The following is a 9,581-nucleotide window of genomic DNA, read 5'->3' on the forward strand; positions in this document are numbered from 1 at the left end:
CGTTGTGGTCAGCGTATAGTATGCAAATTGCATCCAAACGCCGATTCACAACCCTACGCGAGCCCTGCGTACGCAGTTTACGTCGGGTTTCGCGTAAGGCTGCTCCTGCCAATAGCAGGGGCAGCCAATGTTACGTATACCCGTCAGGCGCATAGATACGACGCCGCACACTCAGAGATAAGACGGCGTATCAGGAGATACACCGTCGTATCTCGTTTCTGAATCCGGACATTTTTTTTATTTTTACACTTTTTTTTTTGATCACTTTTATTTCTATTACAAGGAATGTAAACATCCCTTGTTATAGGAATCTATTGTGACAGGTCCTCTTTATGGAGAGATGCGGGGTCAATAAGACCTCACATCTCTCCTCCAGGCTGGAAAGTTTAAATTTTACGTTGTTTACGTAAGTGAATCGTGAATGGCGCTGGACGCCATTCACGTTCACTTTGAAGCAAATGACGTCCTTGCGACGTCATTTGCCGCAATGCACGTCGGGAAAGTTTCCCGACGGAGCATGCGCACTACGTTCGGCGCGGGAACGCGCCTAATTTAAATGATCCACGCCCCCTACAGGATCATTTAAATTACGCGCCCTTACGCCGGGCAGTTTTCCGGAGCGCACACGCAATTTACGGAGCTACTGCTCCGTGAATCGCGCATAGCGCAGGAAATTTACGGCAAAACGGTGCACTGCGCCTCCGTAAAAAAAGGGGCAAAGCTACCTGAATCTACCCCACTGTCCAGTCACAGGCTGGGGACCACAAGAAAACCTGGACTCAGAGGAAGTGAGTTGAATGATGCTTGCTGTCAGAATGAGGACATCTGTTGGTAGAAAAGAGGTATTGCAGGGGAAATCTCTGGTTTAAAAGGTGATTTTTTTTTCTTTTAGCAAATGTTGTATTTATTAAATCTTTTAATTAGCTGTTCCTTATTTAACCCTTTACCTAACCGTTCAAATAACCCCCCTTAACCCTTTAACCCCTTCTTCCTGTCACTTAAAGTAGTATTAATTCCCTCAGTGTTTTTTTTAATGAGAACAATAAAATTAACATTCCCCAGTAAAATTCCACCCCAGCACTTAGAAGTTTACAACGTTTAACCACTTACCACCTCCACTATAGCCGAAAGATGGCTTCCAGCGTCGGGAGGGCGGGCATAGACGTTCTGTATTCAGAAAGAACTTGCGCCCTTAGTTACGGCGGCGTAGCGTATGTGTGGCGGCGTAAGGCCGTCTAATTCAAATGGGGGTTGTTGGGGGCGTGTTGTATTTAAATTTTACTTGACCCCGCGTTTTTGACGTTTTTTTTGAACGGCGCATGTGCCGTCCGTAAAATATCCCAGTGTGCATTGCGCCAAAGTATGCCGCAAGGACGTATTGGATTCGGCGTGAACGTAAATGACGTCCAGCCCTATTCGCGAATGACTTACGCAAACGACGTAAAATTTTCAAAACTCGGCGCGGGAACGACGGCCATACTTAACATTGGCTACGCCTCATATAGCAGGGGTAACTATACGCTGAAACATTTCTGAATCGGCGTAAATACCAAATTAGCATATTCCTCGCGTAACTATACGGAAGCGCCACCTAGCGGCCAGCGTGATTATGCAGCCTAAGATACGACGGTGTAAGACACTTACACCAGTCGGATCTTAGGGAAATCTATGCGTAACTGATTCTATGAATCAGGCGCATAGATACGACGGCCGGACTCGTTTCTGAATCCGGCCCATTTTATTTATTTTAACACTTTTTTTTTTTTTACTTTTTTTTTTTTATCACTTTTATTTCTATTACAAGGAATGTAAACATCCCTTGTAATAGAAATCTATTGTGACAGGTACTCTTTATGGAGAGAGGCGGGGTCAATAAGACCTCACATCTCTCCTCCAGAAATTTCTATCCTCCCCATTCGGCGGCGGCCGATTCGTTCTTCGGGCCTCCGATGGCACGGGAGAGCCCCGGAGAAGTACAGGATGGCACGGGAGGGGGGGGACGTCCCCTCCCGCCGCCTATAAGAACGATCAAGCGTTCCACCGCTATGATCATTCTTATGGTGCGCAGAATAGCCGCCTGAAGAGAAGGATATCTGAATGATGCCTGCAGCTGCACCTATCGTTCAGATATCCTTCACTGAAGTCCAGGACGTCATATGACATCCTACGGTACGGAAGTGTTAAAAAATATTTTTACAAATAAAATAAAAAAATGGACAGAAATACAAATCCTTTTGCAGACAAAACAGTTCTCATGTATGTATTTTATTTGTGTATTAAAGGTTTGCCTGGAGTTCGCACCAAGAACACGGCGAGGACAATATGTAGAGGATGGAACAGTTGTTATCCCCCCCCCCCCCCCCAGCTGTGTCCAGGCAGCCCTGATGGGGGGGGGGGCAGATATTGGCACCGAGGTGTCAATGAGGGTCACATTAGTGGTGCAGGCCGCACTCAGACATAGCATCTGTCCCAGCGTCTGTTATCACCAGCATGTTAACGCCGCTCAGGGGGGAGGAAGATAAACACAAAATGATGACAAGTCCACTCATAACCCCCTTTACACGTTCAAAGTCACATAAGCCGCTGAATGGCCCTGACTTCCAATGACTGTCCCAGGGTACAGAGGTCTGCTCCTCAATCTGTTTAGTCCCTAGAAAAGTATTTTGTTTTAAAAAAAAATACAGATAAAAATATGGCAAAAAAATATTTAACCACTTCAGCCCCGGACCATTTGGCTGCCCAATGACCGGGCCACTTTTTGCGATTCGGCACGTTAACTGACAATTGCGCGGTCGTGCGACGTGGCTCCCAAACAAAATTGGCGTCCTTTATTTCCCCACAAAGAGAGCTTTCTCTTGGTGGCATTTGATCACCTCTGCTGTTTTTATTTTTTGCGCTATAAACAAAAATAGAGCGACAATATTGAAAAACAAAGCAATATTTTGTACTTTTTGCTATAATAAATATCCCCCCCCCCCCCCAAAAAAAAGCATATTTCTTTCTAAGTTTAGGCCGATACGGATTTTTCTACATATTTTTGATAAAAAAAAAAAAATATTGCAATAAGCGTAAATTGATTGGTTTGCGCAAATGTTATTGCGTCTACAAAATAGGGGATCGTTTTATGGCATTTTTATTATGATTTTTTTTTTACTAGTAATGGTGGCGATCTGCGATTTTTATTGGGACTGTGACTTTATGGCGGACACATCAGACACTTTTGACACATTTTTGGGACCATTGTCATTTTTACAGTGATCAGTGCTATAAAAATGCAGATTACTGTAAAAATGACACTGGCAGTGAAGGGGTTAACCACTAGTTAGCACCGAAGGGGTTAAGTGTGTCCTAGAGACATAATAGTTAACTGATTCCTTTTAAAATGGTTAAAAATAGATACAAATCAATCATATAATGTACCTGTAGTTTCTAGTTTCGTTTTTGCATGTTGTTTCCTGCTTCTGTGATGTACAGAGCCACAGAGCCAATACAGGGCAGTGATGGTTTGGAAAACGAAACTGATTGGTGCTGTGGGGTTTTAGACACACAGTAATCACACCTCCTTGATTAGTGACCACAGAGAGAAAGCTCCCAGTACTGTGGTCATCAGGAAACAGACAACCAGGAAGTGTGGAGATCAGAGAAGAATTACAGCAACTTGAGAGCAAAAACGAACAATGAGGACATGAAAACAGCACTGCATTAAGGTAAAGGAAGCTATTAAGATAAAGAAAAAATTTCCATTACGAACCCTTTAACTAAAGAAAAGGCGAGCACTTAACAAAGCTCTGACAGGCAGGGAGGGAGGATGGAGGAGAGGACAGAGGACAGGAGAGAGCTGCGTTTGAAGGAGGCACGCAAACTGACCGCGGTGTCAGGGCTCAGCAGCATTAATACACAGTGGTCAATTTACAGCAGGGAGGACAGAACCAGGCAGGATCAGCCAGGCTTTTTAGGTGATACGGGGCAAAATGAATGCTTTGGAACGGGATTTTTTTATTTATTTTTTATTTAGGGTAACAAACACTTTAACCACTTAACGACCGCCGCATGTATATATACGTCCACAGAATGGCACGTACAGGCAGATGGGCGTACCCGTACGTCCCTGCCTAGACGTGGGTTGGGGGTCCGATCGGGACCCCCCCGGGAAATGCGGCGGTCGGTAATCATCTGGGAGCGATCCGGGATGAGGGCGCGGCTATTCGTTTCTAGCCACCCCCCCCGCGCGATCGGTCCCCGAAGCTGAAGAACGGGGAGAGCTGTGTGTAAACACGGCTTCCCCGTGCTTCACTGTGGTGGCGTATCGATCGAGTGATCCCTTTTATAGGGAAACACAATCAATGACATCAGTCCTACAGCCACACCCCCCTACAGTTGTAAACACACACACAAACATAACTCCTTCAGCGCCCCCTGTGGTTAACTCTCAAACTGCAACTGTCATTTTCACAATAAAGAATGCAATTTAAATGCATTTTTTTGCTGTGAAAATGACAATAGTCCCAAAAATGTGTCAGAAGTGTCTGCCATAATGTCGCAGTCACGAAAAAAATCGCTGATCGCCGCCATTAGTAGTAAAAAAAAAATAATTTATAAAAATGCAATAAAACTATCCCCTATTTTGTAAACGCTATACATTTTGCGCAAACCAACCGATAAACGCTTATTGCGTTTTTTTTTTTACCAAAAATAGGTAGAAGAATACGTATCGGCCTAAACTGAGGAATTTTTATATATATATATATATATACATATATATATATATATATATATATATATATATATATATATATATATATTTTGTATAGAAAAAAGTAAAAAATATTGAATTTTTTTTAAAACTGTTGGTCTATTTTTGTTTATAGCGCAAAAAATAAAAACCGCAGAGGTGATCAAATACCACCAAAAGAAAGCTCTATTTGTGGGGAAAAAAGGACGTAAATTTTGTTTGGGAGCCACGTCGCACGATTGCGCAATTGTCTGTTAAAGCGACGCAGTGCCGAATCGCAAAACCTGGCCTGGTCTTTTAGCTGCATTTCGGTCCGGGGCTTAAGTGGTTAATTATGGGTAACAATAGTTGCAACATTTCACAAAATAGAAATTGTACTAATTTTCGTCGCATTTAACAGGAAAATACATTGTGAATTATAGTTAATTTGTTGCACTAGTAAAGATGTTGCAATCTGCACTATTTTCATGTCACATTGTTGATCGTTTAAAGAGCCCAATATGTACAATACTAATACACAAACCTCTTCTGAATGGTAAGCACAGCTTACCTTTGATACAATGCTGACATATATTCTGGACTTATATCGCCACCTAGTGGGCACTGTGCTACACTAAAACAGTCAGGCACAGTTGCTTCATTGTCAGCACGCCACTGATGCAAATGTATTCTTTAGGATTTTTAAACCAGTGCATGGATAGGAAGAGTATGGCGGCGCACACTGTCATCAGACTGACTTTTTTATTTTACCTACATAAGGTGTGTACAGGAGTCACCCTTCTATTCATATCGCAGACAAGTGCCAGCATTGCCCAATACGATGGTAGGAATTCATTCCTTGTGGCTACAGGACTTTCTACTACGCTCCTCACTAAGGATAAAACAAAACTGATAGCGGTCATTCCTTTGTTAGAGATTTTGGTTAAATTTTCACCATTTTGGCAAAATGCATTAGAGTCAATTAGCCAGATTCAGGTAGAGATACGACGACGTATCAGTAGATACGCCGTCGTAACTCTGAATCTGCGCCGTCGTATATTTAAGCGTATTCTCAAATTGAGATACGCTTAAATGTTGCCAAGATACGAGCGGCGTAAGTCTTCCTACGCCGTCGTATCTTAGCTGTCTATTTACACTGGCCGCTAGGGGCGTGTACGCTGATTTATGCCTGGAAAACGTAAATCAGCGATATACGCCTATTCACGAACGTACGCTTGCCCGTCGCAGTAAAGATACTCCGTTTACGTAAGGCGTTTTCAGGCGTAAAGATAAACCACCAAAAAGATGGCGCAGCCAATGTTAAGTATGGACGTCAAAACCGCGTCAAATTTTACGTCGTTTGCGTAAGTCGTCCGTAATGGGGCTGGCCGTAATTGCGCACTGGGTTGCGTCCACGGACGGCGCATGCGCCGTTCGTTAAAGACGTCATTTACATGGGGTCATGCTTAATTTACTTAAAACACGCCCACCTCTTCCACATTTCAATTTGGCACGCTTACGCCGGCACATTTACACTACGCCGCCGTAACTTAGGACGCAAGTTGTTTGTGAATACTGCACTTGCCTCTCTAACTTACGGCGGCGTAGTGTATATGATATACGCTACGCCTGCCTAAAGTTAGGCACGTCTACCTGAATCTGACTAAGTGGCAACAGTGAAATGAAGGTGTTGTGTGTTTTAAGGGTGTGGTTGGCTTTAAATGGCTATTGGGGGGTTATGAAACTTCTTCCACCTATCCTGGACCAGTCTACCTTAAAGAAAACAAATAGCCTGTCATTACCTTCATTATTATTTTTTATTTTTTTTTGCAAAGGTAGGGAAATAGTGAAAAATGGTACAGTACAGAGAAAACAATTAAATGCACAAAAAATAAAAAATAAATACAAACACAACATGATGAATAAAAAATGAAATAAAGTAAAGAACCTGGAATAATCCACCCTAAAAAAAACTCCACCCCCTCCAAATAAGTTTTGTAGTTATAAATATATATATATATATACACACACACACACACGATATATATAAAATTAAATTATTATATTATGTCATTATTATTATATTATACAATAATAATTATATAATTTATAATATGTAATTTATAATTGAATAAATATAATAATTATATCAAATAAAATATATATTTATGTATGTAGACAAATGACTCAGTGTTATTGCTATGTTAACAAATGCATTCTGATGCTGCAAAATGTTTACAGGACATCTAGGCCTCCAGGGACATGGCCTAACACCACACAGAATTTTGGATAGGATGGGGAAGGTTAGAACCTATAAAGTTTTTTTTTTTCTTTTTTTCCTGCATCCCCCCCCCCCCCCCCCCCAGGGACAGGACAGGAATTGCGCTCAACTCTTCCCAATGGGATCTTGGATAACAATGAAGACCTAAGAGAAGTATTTGCTCTTCCTTAATGTATCTAAAAAAAAAATAAAAAAAAAAAAATGAATAGCTGGAGGTTGAATTTCAACCCATCTACAAAAAACAAACCAAAAAAAAAACAATATGCAATAAATCAAAAATTCAGTCCCCTAAAGCTACCTCCACCCTGAACTCCTTTGTAAACTGCGCAGATCATTCTTTAAAATAAAGAGCAGATGGAACGCTCCTGTAGACAGTCGCTTGGAAAGTAAGTTTGGATATTTTACATAAACTGTCAGCACTTTATAATACATTTGGGTGGGGGAACCTCTTTTAACCAAAACTCTTGTGTAAATCACAGATCCGCTGAGTTTCCAAACTCTTTATGTGCAGCTTGGAATTTTTTGTGTGTGTGTTTCTGTTACAAAGTTCACCCGAGAACACCCACCCAGCTTTCCTCCTATGGTGGGAAGCATAAAATAGATTTCCACTTGAGTGACTTATTAGCGGTGTCATATAATGTGAGATTTATTAAGAGGTTTGGGCATGCCCTCATAAAAAAATCGGTGGATTTTTATGACTCACCTGAAACCGTCAGAGATAAATATCCTGATATTACAGGTTAGACTTTTACATGGACTTTTGGCTCTAGGCATAGTGCAAAATCAGTTTGGCTGTTTGGAGAAGCGTTTGCCTCTCTCTATATTTTGATGTGATAAAGTTCATGTTAACATTAAAGCAGCCCTTGCTGCAATACACATCTTTAGTTTGATGCCGTAGTACCTCTTTTCCTCCACAAGATGCCCTCGATCTTCTGGGTTGAAGACACCTAGTATCACTCAGTTTGGAAGATTGAGGAAATACTGTGAGTACAGCCAGAGCACCTCACTTCATTGGGGTGGATTCAGGTACTGCTGCGCACTTCGTACGGAGGCGCAGCGTTACGTTTTTACGCTACGCCTCCGTAAATTACTTGCGCTACGCTTGATTCAGGAAGCAGTAGCTCCGTAATTTGCGGAGGCCCTCCGTAAAAATGGCCGGCGTAAGCGCGCGTAATTTAAATGATCCCGTAGGGGGCGTGGATCATTTAAATTAGGCGCGTTCCCGCGCCGAACGTAGTGCGCATGCTCCGTCGGGAAACTTTCCCGACGTGCATTGCGGCAAATGACGTCGCAAGGACGTCATTTGCTTTAACGTGAACGTAAATTGCGTCCAGCGCCATTCACGATTCACTTACGCAAACGACGTAATTTTCAAACATCGCGACGCGGGAACGACGGGTATACTTAGCATTGGCTGCCCCTGCTAATAGCAGGAGCAGCCTTACGCGGAACCCGACGAACGCAAACGACGTAAAATGCGTACGCAGGGCGCGCGTAGGGTTGTGAATCGGCGTGAGTATGCAATTTGCATACTCTACGCTGACCACTACGGGAACGCCACCTAGCGGCCATCGTAAGAATGCAGCCTACGATACGACGGCATAAGAGCCTTATGCCAGTCATATCTTAGGCCAGGGATCCTCAAACTACGGCCCTCCAGCTGTTGTAGAACTACACATCCCATGAGGCATTGTAAACACACTGACATTCACAGACATGACTAGGCATGATGGGAATTGTAGTTCCTGAACAACTGGAGGGCCGTAGTTTGAAGACCCATGTCTTAGGCTGCAGTCGGCGTAACAAGCTTTCTGAATACAGAAAAGTCGTTACGCCGGCGCAACTAAGCAATTGCGCTGCGTAACTATGGATACGCAGACGCAATTGCTTACTGAATCCACCCCATTGTGTATTGGTGCAGAGAGCAGTGCTGATAGCATCACGCCGGCGCCGCTCCCTGCGTCATCGGGGGATGCACAAACTTTAGAAGAGGCAAAGACGGAGAGGACCCTGCAGCATCACATTACTTTAAGATGTCTGGAACAAGCATGAACAAAAAAAAAAAAAAGAATACAATATCCCCCCCCCCCAAATGTTAACTGCCCACCCCCCACTAGTTAATCTGCCAATTATACTTTTATAACAAAGCTTAATGCCCCACATACATACCCAAATCCAGGGTCAAGCATCACAGATATGGTATACAGCCCAGCACTCTCTCAGAACCTACAAAGTAAGTGCAGCTCGAGCTGCACGTTCCATCCACGGGGCCTCCGCGTCACTTCCGGTTGCCCACTGGCACAGAGAAACAGGAAGTGACACAGCGGCACAGAAGAAAGAACTGCCCATGTACTACGGCGGTGCCAATAGGAAAACCACACAACAGGGGGAATGACCAATAAGGGAGTGTTGCGGCGCATTGCTTTGCGCCACAAGCACTCAGAAAACCAGGCAAATTAAGCGTCTCATCTGCAATCACGTGACTCCATAGACGTCATGCTGCCCATAGGGCACTGTGTCCGGCGCTGTACACAGTGCACTTAAAGGACCTTTTTTTTTTTAAAGGACCTTTTTTTATATTTTTTTTGT

Source organism: Rana temporaria, chromosome 6 (genome assembly GCF_905171775.1).
Source record: "Rana temporaria chromosome 6, aRanTem1.1, whole genome shotgun sequence".
Classification (NCBI taxonomy): domain Eukaryota; kingdom Metazoa; phylum Chordata; class Amphibia; order Anura; family Ranidae; genus Rana; species Rana temporaria.